Source organism: Mus caroli, unplaced genomic scaffold (assembly GCF_978045245.1).
Source record: "Mus caroli unplaced genomic scaffold, Mus_caroli_1 scaffold_17, whole genome shotgun sequence".
NCBI lineage: Eukaryota > Metazoa > Chordata > Mammalia > Rodentia > Muridae > Mus > Mus caroli.
This window is the reverse complement of record NW_028227272.1, coordinates 74,961,948-74,980,545: the sequence shown is the minus strand read 5'-3', so window position 1 is coordinate 74,980,545 and position 18,598 is coordinate 74,961,948. Positions and strand designations below refer to the sequence as shown.

General features: G+C 38.8%; 1 pseudogene; it reads left to right on the top strand.

Moving 5' to 3' along the window:
* Positions 1-7,847: 7,847 nt before the first annotated feature.
* Positions 7,848-8,004, top strand: LOC115029665 (U2 spliceosomal RNA; annotated as a pseudogene).
* Positions 8,005-18,598: the final 10,594 nt, after the last annotated feature.

Sequence of the window (18,598 nt, the reverse complement as noted above, 5' to 3'; positions counted from 1 at the left end):
AAATCTATTTGAGTTGTACCACAGAAATCCTTACGTCATTTCATGGACACACCACATTTGGTGAATGGAGGTATTGTATATAACTTTGAGCACACATATGTCTTATTTTTCTTGATTGTATAGCCACAAGTGGGATTGTTGGACCTATGATAATTCTACGTTTAATTTTTTTGAGAAGTAATGACAATCTTTCCTAATGTGGCTACATAATTTTGAAGTCACCCCAAACAACAATATGTAAAGACATCATATTTTCCTATCAACACTGATTGATGTCTGTCTTTAACTTCGGTTGTTTTAACAGTTTTACTAGTGGCAGATAATTGCGGTTCATTGTTTTTCTATTGTGAATAATGGCATTGAGCATCCTGTGATGTGCTTATTGGCTATTTTCATGCTTTATCTTTTGAATAAGTGTTTCACTCTACAGTTCAGGCTGACCTCAAATTTGCCCTTACCTCAGCTTCCAGAGTGCAGGTTCATATGCATGAGTCAACAGCTGACATTAATTCTTTGTAAAACTCTATATCTATACGTTTTGTCCATTATTGTTTTAAAAATTCAATTTATTTATCTTTTTATTCTTTGATACTTATTTGTGTGGGTGGCATATAATATGCCTCAATGCATGTGCAAAGGTCAGAGAACAACTTCTAAGTCAGTTCTCTTCTTCTACAGCGTATCCTAGGAATGAACCTCAGGTTATTAGGATTGGTGGCAAGTTCTAGGCGTCCTGAGTCAGCTCATCATCCTGTTTTTAACCATTTAGAAAATGATTGTTAAATAGTATTTTTTTATTCTTCTAGTCTGTCTATATTAACTCACATTATACAATAAGACAGCTATTTCCTCTCATCAATAATTTATTCAAGTAGTCTTAGTGCACTGTTATTGCTATTACTATTGGTTTGATGCTAATAATTTTCTGTTTAAATTAATGGGACCTTTAAGGTCAACATATCACTTTGTTTGATATTTGCATCTAATCTTCAAATGATCTTCTCATATTCTGCCTACCTAAAATTTTATGGATTAATCTTGCCTGTTCTCTATGGAGTTGTGATTTCTTTTGCATATCAGTCAGATATCCTATCACTGAGCTATACCCAGCCATTTCAGTTAATTTTATATTTTCCTCATCTATGCCCTAGAATCATCAATTTACACAATTACAATACAACAAAAATGGGTTCTTTTATTGGAGAATGGACTTACTTACAAGCTAATAATATCTTGGGGCAGGGCATATTCATTAAAGACAGTGTTCTCCTGATTTAAGACTTCCTAGGGAAATTAGAGAAACAGCACTCTTCATAATAGTCAAAATAACATAAAAATACCTTGGTGTGACTCTAACTAAGCAAGTGAAAGAACTTCAAGTCTCTGAAGAAAGAAATCAAAGATCTCAGAAGATGGAAAGATCTCCCATACTCATGGATTGGCAGGATTAATATAATAAAGATGGCTAACTTCCTGAGAGCAATCTACAGATTAAATGGAATCTCCATCAAAATTCCAAATCAAGTCTTCATAGAGTTAGAAAGAGCAATTTGCAAATTCATCTGGAATAACAAAAAAACCTAGGATGGCAAAAACTATTCTCAAAAATAAAAGAACTTCTGGTGGAATCACCATCCTTGACCTCAAGCTGTACTACAGAGAAATTGTGATAAAAACTATCAGGCATTGTTACAGGAACAGGCTGGTAGATCAATGGAAAAGAATTGAAGAACCAGAAATAAACCCACACACCTACGGTCACTTGCTCTTTGACAAAGTAGCTAAAACCATCCAGTGGAAAAATGACAGCATTTTCAACAAATGGTGCTGGCTCAACTGGCAGTTATTATGTAGAAGAATGCATATTGATCTATTCTTATCTCCTTGAACAAAGCTAAAGTCCAAGTGGATCAAGGACCTCCACATAAAACAGAGACACTGAAACTTATAGAGGAGAAAGTGGGGAAGAGCCTCGAAGATATGGGTACAGAGGAAAAAATTCCGGAACAGAATAGAAACAGCTTGTGCTGTAAGATCAAGAATCAACAAATAGGACCTCATAAAATTGTAAAGCTTCTGTAAGGCAAAAGACACTGTCAATAAGACAAAAAGACAACCAACAGATTGGGAAAGGATCTTTACTAATCCTAAATCTGACAGAGGGCTAATATCCAATATACAAAGAATTCAACAAGTTGGACTCCAGAGAACCAAATAACCCTATTTAAAAAAATGGGGCACAGAGCTAAACAAAGAATTCTCAACTGATGAATACTGAATGTCTGAGAAGCACCTAAAGAAATGTTCAACATCCTTAATCATCAGGGAAATGCAAATCAAAACTACCCTGAGATTCCACCTCACACCAGTCAGAATGGCTATGATCAAAAACTTAGGTGACAGCAGATGCTGGCAAGGATGTGGAGAAAGAGGAACATTCCTCCATTGTTGGTGGGATTGCAAGCTTGTACAACCACTCTGGAAATCAGTCTGGCGGTTCCTCAGAAAATTGGACATAATACTACCAGAGGATCCAGCAATACCTCTCCTGGGCATATACCCAGAAGATGCTCCAACATGTAATAAGGATACATGCTCCACTATGTTCATGGTAACCTTATTTATAATAGCCAGAAGCTGGAAAAAATCCAGCTGGACATCAACAGAGCAATGAATACAGAAAATGTGGTTCATTTACACAATGGAGTACCACTCAGCTATTAAAAACAATGAATTTATGAAATTATTAAGGAAATGGATGTATCTGGAGGATATCATCCTGAGTGAGGCAACCCAGTCACAAAAGAACACACATGATATGCACTCACTGATAAGTGGATATTAGCCCAGAACATCCGAATACCCAAATACAATTTGCAAACCACATGAAACTCAAGAAGAAGGAAGACCAAACTGTGGATACTTTGATCCTTCTTAGAAGGGGAACAACATACTGATGGAAGGAGTTACAGAGACAAAGTATGGAGCAGAGACTGAAGGAATGATCATGTAGAGACTACACCACCTTGGGATCCATCCCATATACAACCACCAAACCCAGACACTCTTGCAGATGCCAACAAGAGCTAGTTGACAGGAGCCTGATATAGTTGTCTCCTGAGAGGCTCTGCCTGTGCCTGAGAAATACAGAAGTGGATGCTCACAGTCATTTATTGGATTGAGCATAGGGTCCTTAGTGAATGAGCTAGAGAAAGCACCCAAGGAATCGAAGGGGTTTGCAGCCCAGTAGGAGGAACAACATGAGCTAACTAGTACCCTCAGAATTCCCAGGGACTAAACCACCAACAACAGTACACATGGTGGGACTCATGGCTCCAGTTGGATATGTAGCAGAGGATGGCCTAGTTGATCAGCAATGGCAGGAGAGGCCCTTGGTCTCTATGCCCCAGTATAGGGGAATGCCAGGGCCAGGAAGTGGAGGAGTGAGCAGGGGGAAGGGAGGGAGTGTATAGGGGGAGGAGGTTTTCAGAGGGGAAACCAGGAAAGGGGATAACATTTGAAATGTAAATAAATAAAATATATAATAAAAAATAAAATAAAATAAAAAGACTTCTTAGAGGAAAACTGGGAAATATATTCATTTGTAGATAATTGCTTTTTGTTTGTTTGTTTGAGACAGGGTTTCTCTGTAGCCCTGGCTGTTCTAGAACTCACTTTGTAGACTAGGCTGGCCTGGAACTCAGAAATCCGCCTGCCTCTGCTCCCAAGTACTGGGATTAAAGGCGTGCACCACCACGCCCGGCTCATCCATTCTTATTTATTTGTACCTTTCCCCGCCTCCCCCCCCCAAAAAAAAACCCTGTGGATTCATGCTTATCAGTAACAGACTTATGATTTTCCTCCTTTTCATTCTTTTCCAACACTATGAACTCAATTTCTACTATTGTGGATTAACTTCCTCATTTGTTCAAACTCTCTTGTCTTTAATCACATAGTTCTGAGGCATAGTGCTTGCAAAACACGCTGGATATGCTGACCAAGTATGTTCCCAGCTCCAGAGCCACAGACTCACACTCTTGAGCTCCCACAAGTTTCCTGGCTTCCCACAGGAGTGGAGGCAGAAGGAGCCAACTAGAGCTGTTTGAAGAGGCTTTGATCTCAAGGACTCAAATCAAACTGTCTTGGTATGAATGAAATAAGTAAGAGGACTGTGACTCCTGGTTCTGGAGAGATCACTTTCTCTTTCCCAAGAAGTACCTCTGCAGAGGGAGTCAAATAAACACACCAAAGTAGCACTGGCAGCTTGTAATTCTATTGACAACTATTGGGAACAGCCTCTCAAAGGCTGTCGGGACCATGTTAAGTCATGGAAGCTGAAGAAGGTTGAAAGACCTGAACGAGACATGTATTAAGGATGGAGAGGATGCCTGTGAGCAGAAGTGATTAGTCTGTAGAGTGAACATTCCCCTACTGTATCTGAGTCAAGATGGTGGTACCATGCGATTGCCTTAAGGATAGGGAAAGAGAATAATTTGGTAAGAAATAAAATGGTGATATAGTAGATGATATGCTATTTCATGTGTGGGTACTTTCAGATATATCAGTTTGTGTATTGAAAACTGTAGCTGCTGTAGCTGGCACAGTACAGAAATGGTATAAATAGCCACACTAATATAAAGCAAGGGTATTAAATTTTAAAGCATTTTGAAGCCTTTGAAATCCACATAATGGAGACTTTTATGGAAAAGTAAAGAAATATGAGATCATTACTTATGTGTCACAGCCTAAGGAGACATGAGTTTAACTTTTACCTCACATTTTTTTTAATTAAACCAATATCAGATTAGTATAGATTATTTTTTGGAGAGAATTTCATGTTTATCGCAGATTTATGTAATTGCAATATATAAAATTTTATTAGCTCTTTTTAACACCCTTTACATTCACACATCTTATATTGTCCTTTGTAAATCATAACCCCAACCTGTATTCCCCGGTAGGAAACACCATCTCTTGACATCACCTTAATAAATGTCCCTTATTAGGCACGTCGCTTCTGCCTCGGTCAACATCATCGACAGACACAAGGTGGTAGAGTTTATTTTTGGCCAGCAGGCTTCTCATTTGATTTGCTTGTCACAGAAGCTTTCCTTGGTCTTCCTTTTGCTGACTCTGACTTTCCCTTCTTGTGCTGTGTAACGCACACACAGCACACTCCAGCCTTTCCAAGTGGTCAGAGTTTGAATCACAAAACACCGTGAGTGGCTTGTCTTTTACTGCAGCTGTGGCCTAACCTCATTTCCTGGTGGTCTAAGTACCAGCCTTGTATTCTACCTCTTTCCTTTCTTTCCACATCCCTTACCAGTGATATTTTGGTTGTCTGTGCCTCAACAGCCCTCTAAGGCTCTTATTAAGCTACATTTTCTGTAAGGATATCTTAACTCTTTTTGATATGAATTAATTCATTTTTTCTGTTCTCATGTTCCAGTACTGCAAGTTGTGTTACTGATATAGTACAGGACTCAGTGTTCATTTGGATTATAATTACTCAGTGGCACACTTTAGGACAGGAGGGTGCTAAAATCTTAGAGGAATCGTGAATGTGGTTTCATGAGAAAGAAAGCTGACATTTTTTTTTTTGTATTTAGCAAATGGTTTTGATGAAGAGGACATGTATAAAAATAACACAAAAAAACCCCACAAATACCATTGCACAAGCTCCAGAGTGTGGAAAAGGGTCCAGGCAAACCATTTTGTAAAAACTACATGGTGAGCATGTTTGTTTTTATGGGTCAAGTCACTATTACAACACTAAACTTCATCACAGTAATAAAAGAAACAGACAGAAACAATATATAGGTGTATATAGGTGTGTGTGTGTGTGTGTGTGTGTGTGTGTGTGTGTATGTGTGTGATATCTAGGTTTCAACAAATTTCTCATGAGTAAAGAAAAATGTACCCTGTCTTTGCATAAGTGTCACAAGAGTGCTAGAGTCAGCTTTTAATATTCATCCATCAACTGAATTCATTTCCATTTTGCCACTTGATAACTCCACTATGTCTCTTACAGATACTTCATATTCACCATGTTTAAAGGAAAAGTGATTTTCTTGTGCTAACCAGCAGTCTTACTATTTATTTCAAAGATCAGATGATTCCCTCAGAACTATAACATTCAAATCTGTGTGCTTCCTTATCATCTACTGGAATCCGAAGGTTGTTAATTTTAAATGTCCATTCATTATTGTTGGGTGGAAGATTTCTGTGGATCTTTCATGTTTGCTTTGTGGGTGTTCACAGTTTTGTACAGACTATCTTTACATGGAAGTATATGCAGCAAATAGCTCCAGGAGGCCCAGATGTATTGTTTCATTTAATGACCCCTGTGCAGTGAGCTAGATGCTCTAATTTTCCATCTCATCATCATTCTCTTTGACAATAGAAGCTCTTAACAAAGCTGGTGGCACATGGATACTCATGCCTTTTGAGAAACAGAACTTGTACTTTCTTCAAAGAAAGACAGGAGGACAGGACTTCATTGCCTCTGTTGAGGTAAAAAAAAAAGTCTTAGAGAAGAACTTTATTTGGTTCATATCTAATTTGAGACAAGTTAACCATCAATGAAAGCTGGACTAAGGTTCTGATAGAACATCGAACACCTGTCCTGTAGTCAACAGTCCGAAGGTCCAGTGTACTGATACTGTCACATTGCTTGTTTGATCTGTAATGAAGAGGAAAACGATGACTGTCTGGCAAGGGAAGTACCAAGGTGGTCCTTAGGGAGAAAATTAATTTGAGAAAGTACACTTATTCATAATTTTCTGCAATTATAAAAGTATGTCATTTGAAGATCCCCAATTGTAATTAGTAAAACAGCAATCGAAACAGATGAAGGAGACCTCCTCTTCTGGGGCACTGGGCAGGCATTAAGCACTGCTAAAACCTTTTAAATTCACTATTAATGTGGTTGGCATGCCCATTCATTTCTCGTTGGAGTGTTCTTTCTGATACTCACTTTTTTTATATGTAGATGAAGGTTTTGTAGTAATTCACCTCTCTGATGGGCAGTTCTTATATTCACTCTCTGTTTCCTTGATGTCTTGAGTAAGAGAATTACTAGTAACATGGCTAGCTAGCTTATTTTTATGTCAGCATTTGCAATTTTAAACACTCCATGGACTCCTTGTGAAAACTCCACAATTGCAAATAATTGTTTCCTCTCCTGACAGTGCCCCCCTCAACCTGAAATGTTTTAGTTTCCCAGTCTGAAGGAATGATAGATGACCTGGTAATCATTTTCACCTGGGTCAGATGTGGGCCATGCCTCCTGGTAGCCTAGTAGGGGGATTGCTATGGTATTCTTAAAGACACAGGGATGTGATTGGTACAGAGAGGACAGAGAACAGAAATTGAAGATAAAGTAAGTTTAGGAGAGCCAGAAGAGAGAAATTGGAAGAGCTTTTTGGCCTAAGGATCTCACACTGTAAACATAGGAGTTGTTATGTTGGCCAGTCAAGGGTGAGGAATACTAATAGCTAGGTCTGCATAGATGCTCAGCTGATGGCAAAGGTGAAGAAATGCTGCATCCACATCCTATAAAAGAGCTGTAGCAGGTACAGAACTATGAGTCCTGCTCCTGAGACTTGTACAAGAGCCTTAATATGCTACTGCCACCTCACTCCTGTCAACTCTTGCCATTTTTTTCCCTGCCACTAGGACTTGCTGGACTAGAGAACCACAAGTTATGTGTGTTTCCCAGTAAGCTATTCGGTTGAGTGCTAGTCCTTCATTTCTCCTGCTCAGCATTGCTTCTTGTTACCATGGATGTAAGACTCTTACTATATCCCTGGCACATTGGCCTCTGTAACTACTGAGCTTCAGTTTCTATCGCTTCTCGGCCTTTTGGCTAAGATCAAGTGCAGTTTCTGCTGCACTTGGATTTTATATCTAATATTACTTTCCATTTTTTGAGTGACTAAAGATGTTTCTGTGGTGTTTCTTGATTTATGAGAAGCTCTTATTATGTAGTCCAGGACGGCCTCATAGTGTACAGTTTGTACCTTCCAATAGGAATCTAATCGCTCCTGTTTATATCATGTCTCAATGTCTTGTCTTTATCTACTACATGAAAAGTTTCGAGGAAGACACAATCAATTTTTCTTGCTCCAAGTTTCTCTCATCTGTGGACATTCTTGCTAAGACTGATCACTGTTATTTTGGTCATTCTGGTTGCTTGTTCCTTCATTACACATTCACTCTCCTATTTTAAGGATCTCTTCCATCAGGAAGGAATGACTCAGTATCTAAATGGATATAACTGTCTGTCTCTTAAATGTCCATCTATGATGTGCATATTCATGAGCTTCATTTTATTATTCTGCCCTCATAAACCATAACAATCTTCCCAGGCATCAAGATAAGCTGCTTCTAGGGCTGTGGGCTTCCTAGTATTCTCTACCTCACCAAAACCCAATGATGATAGCAACCATATCTCAAACGCAAAAGAATCTACCATTCCCTAAGAAACTTGAGAACAGCAACACTTTAAGGTAAGTGGCTATGTAGGTAACTAACTGTGTGAAGATAAGACATAAGTGCAGGACTGAGGAGCTGCTCTTGGACAACCAACTTTACTTGAGGTCATTTAGGAAAATTTGGGATATGATTGTAACATTTGAGAAATGAAGCCTAAAGCAGTTAATCACTCTCACCTGGAGGACCATTTGGACCAAAATGCCATCATTAACTTTTTTTGTTGTTGTTGTTTTGTTTTTTCGAGACAGGGTTTCTCTGTATAGCCCTGGCTGTCCTGAAACTCACTCTGTAGACCAGGCTGGCCTTGAACTCATAAATCCACCTGCCTCTCCCTCCCCAGTGCTGGGATTAAAGGCATGCACCACCACCGCCCAGCGCCATCGTTAACTTTAACCCTAAACAAATAGAAGCCTTTCACACTTGATCTTAGCCAAAAGGCCAAGAAGTGATAGAGACTTTTTAAAAATTACATTTTCAGTCCAGGTGAGAAAATTTCATTCAGACTATATATGCATATTTATGTGTAGACTTGTGATATTGTTGGGTTAGTAGTACTCTTTTAGAGACTTTTCAGACACTCTTACTATCATTTTACCCATGTCTCCTTCTATATTTATCTATCCTTTTCTCTCTTATTTGCCCCCACCACATTTCCTGATTTCTTCCATCAGATCATGTGTAGTCAACTCTTTCTCTCTCTCACTCCCTATTGCTCCCCTGTGACCTGCCTTGGTAATGGCTTCATTTATTTTACAGATTCCTGCATTTACTCCAGCATATGTACTCAAACCTCCTGAAGACTGGAAGTTAGGAGGGCTCAGATGAGAGAAGCCATGGGACATGTGCCATTCTGAGTGTGGGTTCTCTCTCTCAATATGATCTTTTCTAGTCCTATCGATTTACCTGCATAGTTTATGATGCTTCCTTCAAGGGCCAAAGACCATTTAACAAAAAGCCTAACACCAAGCAAAAGAATTCATCTTTTAAGTTATTGGTGAGGGTTGTACAAGAGACTCTGTAAACATTACAAGCTATCCCTATTGCCCTTGGTTGTCTCCCAGAGTTTAAAGGTAAGTCCATATTGCTGAAGATACCATGCGTTCAGACACAGGGTCCAGAAGCCCTGAGCTCGAACTGACCTGAAAGTCTCCTCCATGAATAAGAGCTTTTATGGTACAAGAGGTGCCATGCAGACTTCTAAAGGTAGGAAGCAGCAAACAGCCCTACTCAGCTACGATGCCTATAAGACACAAGAACAACAAGCATGGCACAATAACCTTAGGGTGCAGTAGTGACCTGCTAACCTTGGCAGTAACCATCAGCCCTCTAATTGGACTTAAGACCCACTCAAAAAGAGGGTATCTATACCTGGTTTGAAAACCTAGACATTACTCAGAGCAAGTGAAGTTTATCTTAGGGGAAAACCTATAACCACAAATTTATTAAACCAGCTTAATCCCTAACTACATTGTAAATATTGTCCTTATACCCAGTGATAAATGTAGCCTTCACTCCCCATCAAGGGAACTTTTCTTTGTAACAGATGGAGACCACTGCAGAAACCTACAACCAATCTCAACATAAAGTTATGGATCCCAGTCTCAATGAATACATCTAGAAAACAACTCCCACACTGAAGGCTCAGGGAATATTGCTGAAGAGAGGGAAAATAGTTGAAAGCACCAAAGGATCAGGAGTTTTCCATGACACTGTATTTCTTAGGAATGTCAGAAGCTACACCCATAAAGTCTCACTATCACTGCCTACACAAGTGCAGAACAAGGTAACCCACAATAGAGAGGCTGAAGTGGATGGGCAGGAACCCCAGGAAGCCTCAACTCTACATAAAGAACTACAGACAACTCAAGAATGCTGAGAGTGGGAGACATAGTTTCCTCTAGGGAAGAACACACATATTGGTTATCTAATACTAAATAATTAGTTCTGAAAATATACATGCAATTAACAATATACATACTGATCAGGGTATATTTACATATTTAGAAATAAATATATATTTTATATGTGTATATATGTATATATTTACATGAATTTATATATATATTATTGCTAATAATATCTTATATATAAAGTATGTAACAGTAATTAATGAAAAAGAGAGCATGAATTTGAAAAGAGAGCAAGGAGGAGTGTTTTTGAGGACTTAGAGGGAGAAAATGAAATGATGTATTATAATCTTAGAATAATAAAGGAAATAATTAAAAACTAATAATATAAATGTTTCCTTAATTATAGCAATTATCCTATAATGATGTAAGACATTAATAAGAGAGGGAATTGAGCCTAAGGACTTTTTATATTTCTGAATTTTTTTCTGTGATTCCCAAAATAACATTCATATCCAAACCTAAAAAATAAAACAGGATAAATGATATTTTTTAGTATTTATCTTTATGTATATGAGTGTGTGTCTGCATGTGTGTGTTTTCACCATATTCACACCTGTGGAATGCAGAAGGCGTTGGATTTCCTGGAACTTGAGTTCTAGGCAGCTGTGAGCTGACTAATGTGGGTTCTGGGAAGCAAATCCAGGTCTTCTGCAAGAACATCAAGTACTCTTGTCTGCTAATCATCTCTTTATCTCCACAAGAAGAGTCTCCATCCCAAAGATGCTTCACGGAAACTTTACTATTGTCTAGGAAGAAATATAGCAAATGATCAAGAGACTTTCCTTTCAGATTCAGTCTATTCCAAAGTCTTACGTTTCCATAAATCTCCCCATTCATTCTCTATAACATCTAAGGGAAGATAGTATCTATATATCTTTTATATTATATAAATATTACATTATGTATAGCATACACACACACACACACACACAAACATAAACACATATATATGTTGCTTTTTAGCATGTAAAGGTTGTGCTCTAACTTTGTTACTGACCACATGGGTATTCATTCCCAGTTGTTATAAAGGATGCATTTTACTTAGTCATAATGCATTGAAACTTTCACAATTTTCTGTGTTTTATACATTGCCTTTGTATAGACTGTTTCCTCAGAATGAGTTCCTCACAAGACTTAGTTATCACTTGCTTGTTCATCCTTAACAGTCTGAATAGATAAATGTTAGCTGGGGACTTCCTGCATCCCATAGACTGCCTAAACTTCCTCATTTAAGGTCTCATGAATTTTGTGCTTGGCTCTGATGTAACCCTTGTTATTAGGAACAACATTTTATGTCTTTATTTCTTCACTTGGTTATAAACTCCTTATAGACTCAGTCAATGTTTTGTTCTTGACATGTTCTTAAGGCTAAGCACATGGCTCAATGAAAAGAAATTCAAAACTGGTTTTTAAAAAATCACACAATGATATGAAAAAAACAGTCCCATATGCAGCTTCACTTATCTACAGGTTAAATTGTCTTCACAGGCAGTGGACTAAGTGTATGCTCTTAGTTTCTTTCATCTAGAAACAACGCAGGCAACTCAAGCCTTAACTTTTTTTTTTTTTGAGTTAAGTATTTATTTATTTATTTATTGTTGTTGTTCTTTCTTTTTTATATGAATATGAATGCTCTTTTTTTAAAATTAGGTATTTTCTTCATTTATATTTCAAATGCTATCCCAGAAGTTCCCCATACCCTCCCACCCCCACTCTACCCACCCACTCCCACTTCTTGACCCTGGCATTGCCGTATACTGGGGCATATAAAGTTTGCAAGACCAAAGGGCCTCTCTTCCCAATGATGGCCGATTAGGCCATCTTCTGCTACAATGCAGCTAGAGACACGAGTTCTGGGGATACTGGTTAGGAGCTTGGCTTCCATGGCCTGCTTTTGCTCTTAGTGCTCTAATTGCACTGAGATTGTTAGTATTGAAGAGCCTCTTCACATATTTTACCTACATTCTTGAAAAAAAAGTATAGGATTTATACATTATTAAATATACAAAAAAGGGATAATATAGAACTCTATCTTTTAATTCTTTAATGGCACACAGAAATGTCATCCCATGTTATAAATTCTTTAGGCATTGATATATTTACTCATCATTTATGTTTATGAAATAGCGTGGGGCCAACATATCAATTCCAAGTTAGTGCAATATGTTGTGGATGACCTTGGTGCTGTTGTAGTTTGATGTTAGTTCCACTTTCCCAGGAGGGGTTGTCTGGACCGAGGAATGAGTTACAGACTCTGGTGACTCCTTGTGAACCATGCCCTAATGAATAAAGGCATCAATCATTGCATGAGTGGGTGGGACTTCCAGGCTGGATGGAGGGTGAGAGGAAGCAGGAGAGAGTTAGGGGCTTTTTGGACAGGGATAGCCACAGGACAAGATTTAGCTACTAGCATCTTCTGGATTAGATGGCTAATCCACCAGGAATTCCCACTGGAGGGTTTAGATTTCTTATGGCTTACAAGATTAGCATTCTAGTTGTTGCACCCAAAGATTGAGTTACCATTATTTCTGAACTAATTTCCTGTGGTATTTTTCTTCACATGGTGGCTTGACTGGGTTCAAGAGAGGAAAGTATGGGGGCAAATCATGTTTTTGCCAGATGTGCACCACAAAGGCCATGGGGGTTTTGAGGCATGGGGCTAGGGGTGGTAGCATCCTGCCAGTGGGAACTTAGCAATTTGGGTGGAGACATCTCAGGAACTCTGAGTCAGAGAGTCTCCATGAGATCATAATTGGCTAGTGAGATGCCTGGGGCTGAGAATAGCTGGGTGTAGCTCAGGAACTTGCAATTCTTCTTAATATTTCCCAAAATAGCAATATCATAAATATTTTTAATAAATTAAGTAATAATACTAATAAAAAAATCAAAGAATGTCACTCTAGTGATGTTGATAACATCAGGTTCTTCTAATTTCCAGGTGACCTGGCACCCACTTAGTGACTTACAACCATCTATAATTCCAGTTTCAGTGGATCTGATGCCTTATGTCAGTTTCTATAAGCAATGTGCATACATGGTGTACAGATATACACTCAGGAAAAGCATCCATACACATAAAAATCAAACTAAATAGAAACCTTTAAATTTTATTTTGTTATTTTACTTATTCACTTTATATCCCACTCACTGTCCCCTTTCCAGTCACCCCTCCCACAATCCTTCCCCCATCCTGTCTCTCCTTCTCCCATGAGTGGGTGGGTGGGGTCTCCTGAGTATGCCCCTATCCTGGCACTTCAAGTACCTCCTAGGCTAAGAGATTACTCTCCCACTGAGCCCAGACAAGGTAGCCCAGTGAGAAGAATATAAACCACATACAGGCAACAACTTTTGGGATAGCCCCACATAAAGAAGGTCAAGCTGCACATCTGCTACAAATGTGCAGGGACGCCTAGATCCAGCCCCTGTATGTTGTTTGGTTAGTGGTTCAGACTCTGAGAGTCCCAAGAGTTCAAGTTAGTTCACTCTGTTAGTCTTCCTGTAGAGTTCCTACCCCCTTCCGGGCCTGCAATCCTTCCTCCTATTTTTCAATAAGAGTCTTCCACACTCCATCTACTGTTTGGCTATGGGTGTCTGTATCTGTCAGCTGCTGGGTGGAGCCTCTCAGAAGACAACATGTTCCTCTCTGCAAGCATAAGAGAGCATCAGTAATAGTGTTAGGGACTGGTGCTTGCCCTTGGGATGCATCTCAAGTTGGGCCAGTTATTGGTTGGCCATTCCCTCAGTCTCTGCTCCATCGTCTGTACCTGTACTTCTTGTAGACAGGAATTTTAGGTTGAAAGATTTGTGGGTGGGTTGATGTCTCCCTTGCTCCATTGGGGTTCCTGTCTGGCTATAGGAGGTGGCCGCTTTAGGTTCCATATCTCCAACATTGTGAGTCATAGCTAAGATCACCCTCATTGATTCTTGGGTACCTCCTTATCCCAGGTCTCTATCTCATCCTGGAGATCCCCCCCATTTCCAGCTTAAATAAAATTTAAAACTTGAGGTATGCACATAAGCAAATATATAAACACTAGCTAGTAACACCAATTTGTGAATATCTTTGGAGAACTAGATTCTGCTTGTTGTGATATGAGAGGTGTCTTCTACCTCATCAAATCATGGGACGTGTAAGGCCGAAGACCAGCAAGTTGTATTATAAGCATCAGTTCATTACGTGGCTTTTATAGGTATCTCATACTAAGAAATGGACCATGATGGGAAAGTCAGCATTCTTATGTGTGGGAGGGAGAAATTTATCCACTTGGAACAAGCATGTTTTTATCTGGATTTATCTTAAGGCTGCACCATACATTTTCTCCTGTCTGATCCTTGGCTGTGCTTTGCAAGTTTGACGTAGATTTGAGTCACCAGGGGTTCCTTTCCAAATGAAGACTTGGATTCAGTGGATATAGGGAGTCAAAGGAATGTAGTCTGGATTATCTTCTCAAGTATTTGCAGTGAAGTCTTTACACTAATTAAAAATGGTAGACAGAATTGTTGAAAGTTGGAAATACCTTGTTAAGAAATATTCATGCCAAATACCAGAAGACAGATGTTAACTAAGCTCAATGGTATCCATAACTGAAATCCTTAGTGGCTCATGGTAAGTTAATCCTATTGAAATAAAGGACAAGCTATTTCATCTTAATCAGTGAAAGAGACACATACGATGCCTTTTCAGATTTTAGAAGCAACATATATTATCTTTGGTCATCTTTTTCAAACACATCCACTCATCTGGACCTGCAAGCTGCTAGGAATGATTTAGGTCTCAAATTAAAAAACACTGTAAGAAGCCTGGTTTTCATTTAAACTACCTCCCCATTTGAGCCTAGTCACCTAACCTAGCCAGTGACTTTTAACAGCATCTGTTATGGATAAGTCAAACAAATGAAATCCCAGCATGGACAAGTTAGAAGTAATGTGATGATGTTGTGTTTCCCTTTCTAATTTTGTTTGAAAATTTACACCTCCCTGGTAGTGTTCTGCTCTCCCTTGTAAGCAGTGAGTGGAGATAGGAATTTGTGCAATGGCGCCATATTTTTCAGGCTGTACTGTTTGTTATTGTATCAACCCAGCCATAAAATGGGCTATTGCACATCAGCATTAAAACACAAGAGATGGAATGTCTTAGCCCTAAATATATGTGCTCTGGGAGGCACAAGTGTATATAGAACCAATGAAGGGGGTGTGTGTCAGTTTAACAGGCTATCTGCTTAGTTCCTTTGCAGTCATAAAGGAGAAGAATGTGTTTGATTTACTGGATGATCTGATTGTTACACCAATGATTGCTAGGCATGGACAGCAACTCCCAAGGTGTCTATAAAGATACTGAGAACAGAAAGACCATTGTTTGCTGCTGCCCGGATTCTTTTAACTTTTGAGAACTGGGGTTCTTACTTTCCAGGCTCTTAAGGATTTTGGCAGTAAAGTTTCGACTGCACTCCTGCTCAGGATTTGCTCTTAGTAGGACAGGCCAATCATACAGTCATATTCCCTTCCTGGGGAGAGCTCTGTCCACCAGATGGTCAACAGAGAGATATGAACACCTGCCTCAAGAAATAATACGGAATAACTCCAAGGCAGCATAAAGCTCCAAAGTTAGCCACAGGCATCATAACTGTTCAAATTCTCCCATGTTCCTCATCTGTTTCTTCACTTCTTAGTAACTTATCTTGAGTATGTCCACATGTACTCTCTGCATCTGAATCTGAGTTTGTTTTTTAAGGATGGCAAGCCTGTGACACATTAGTGGCAAGAGTGATCGATGTTCAGAATGTTGTGAAATAGCTGTGAAGTAAAAAGCTGCTTATTAAGCCTTTTAATAAACTTCAGGAACAGACTTTTTGCAGATATTTTTTATGTTCCCTAATTACAATTTTCCTCATTTATTTATTATTTTGTGAAAAATACTAATAGCAGACAACAGTTCAAGTTTCAAGTGGAGTATGACCCCAATGATATAGTTCTGGAGAGCATATGTATGTCATCAGTGTGGAAAATAAAAGCCCACCTATGAGCATGAGAGACAAAGGTAGATTTGAAGGAGAGACCTCTATCCCCCACCGCTACCCAGAAGTACTCTCCATCTTCTCCTATCTTCTAGGTCCTGAGAGACTCATAGATTGCACCAGTGAAGTCCTATGTCCTCAGGTTTATGCTTGGATTCATGTAGTGAGGCTCCACAGAGAACACGAATGTGACAAAGAGGGAGCTGGGTGCTTTTCTTTGTCACCTTCATTCTTCTGAGATTCTCTTGGGGTGACTGTTTCCACTAAACCTGTGTCCTCTTGGAGCATTCCTTAGAGCCTGGGATGCTAAGAACTTGGCAATTCCTAATAGCAAATATTCACTGTGTTCTTGTGATTTACTGAATCTCGCGTTTTGTAAGTAACTTTCTCCTTTATTAAAATCTTGAATTATCCTAATTTGAATATTTTTTTAAAAATCAAGATTCTGAAAAGTATTTGGTTAAAGAAGAAAAACAATTACTTTTCTAATGGGATGAAGTATAAGAAGCTACCTAAACTTAATAGGGAAAATTCATATTCTGGTCCTATCCACTTACAACATAAGGACTTTCACAGATGTTGGTAATGTAACTTCATTTGCAAATAAAAACAGAAATTTATTTCTATTTTAAGGGGATACCAATATTAAAATGCCAGTAAGATTTCAGAGACCTAGAGAGTATTATAAATGTAGGTTCAAATACATCAACACATAAGTTTTGCTTAGTGTAAAAAAACTGTCTCTGAGTATCTATCTATCTATCTATATGTCTTTGAATATGTATGGTCTCTGAATTTGAATGTGTACACACATGTACATTATACACACATATATCATGTATTAGAAGAGAATATTATCTATATTATCTATTATATATATTAGAAGAGGATGTACAGTAGACCTGGCAGGGAAAGTAGAGGTGTCTAGTGTGCAACTCTTTCTCCCCATCAGATCTGCCCTCTGTTCATCATCCTCATAGGTGGGTTTTTATTTTCCACATAGGAGCTAGCAAATTGTCAAACAAAATATTTTTAATTCTAATATATTGTTAAAATTCCTCCTAATAAAGTGGATATTTTACAACTAAAAGTTGAAAATACAGAGGTGAGTGGTATAGTGTAGCTCTTCAAATGTTTCAAAAACACATGGTTAAAGACTTGGTTCCCACACAGCCTCTGCTCCAATCCAATCGTGCGGGACCTGAGACTGCATTAGTTAGGGAAGCAGAAAACCGGCCTGAGTAGGGGCACAAGCCCATTCCAGTCTGACCAGCACCAGGGTAGCTAGGGCGCAGAGTCGGCTGACACTCGCCAGCTACCCAGGACACCTGCCACAGGATCTTAAGACTTCTGGTGAGTGGAACACAGCGTCTGCTCCAATCTCTAAACAGAGACAACTATAACAACAAACTCCAGAGATTACCAGATGGCGAAAGGTAAACGTAATAATCTTACTAACAGAAACCAAGACCACTCACCATCATCAGAACCCAGCACTCCCACATCACCCATTCCAGGACACCCCAACACACCGGAAAAGCTAGACCCGGATCTAAAAGCATATCTCATGATGATGGTAGAGGACATCAAGAAGGACTTTAAAAACACACTTAAAGAAATACAGGAGAACACTGCTAAACAGGTAGAAGACATTAAAGAAGAAGCACAAAAATCCCTTAAAGAATTGCAGGAAAACCAGACCAAACAGGTGATGGAATTGAATAAAACCATCCAAGACCTAAAAAGGGAAGTAGACACAATAAAGAAAACCCAAATTGAGGCAACACTGGAGATAGAAACCCTAAGAAAGAAATATGGAACCATAGATGCGAGCATCAGCAACAGAATACAAGAGATGGAAGAGAGAATCTCAGGTACAGAAGACTCCATAGAGAACATCAGCACAACAATCAAAGAAAATACAAAATCCAAAAAGATCCTAACTCAAAACATCCAGGAAATCCAGGACACAATGAGAAGACCAAACTAAGGATAATAGAAGTAGATGAGAATGAAGATTTCCAACTCAAAGGACTGGCAAATATCTTCAACAAAATTATAGAAGAAAACTTCTCAAACCTAAAGAAAGAGATGCCCCTGAACATACAAGAAGCCTAAGGACTCCAAATAGAGTGGACCAGAAAAGAAATTCCTCCCGACACATAATAATCAGAACAA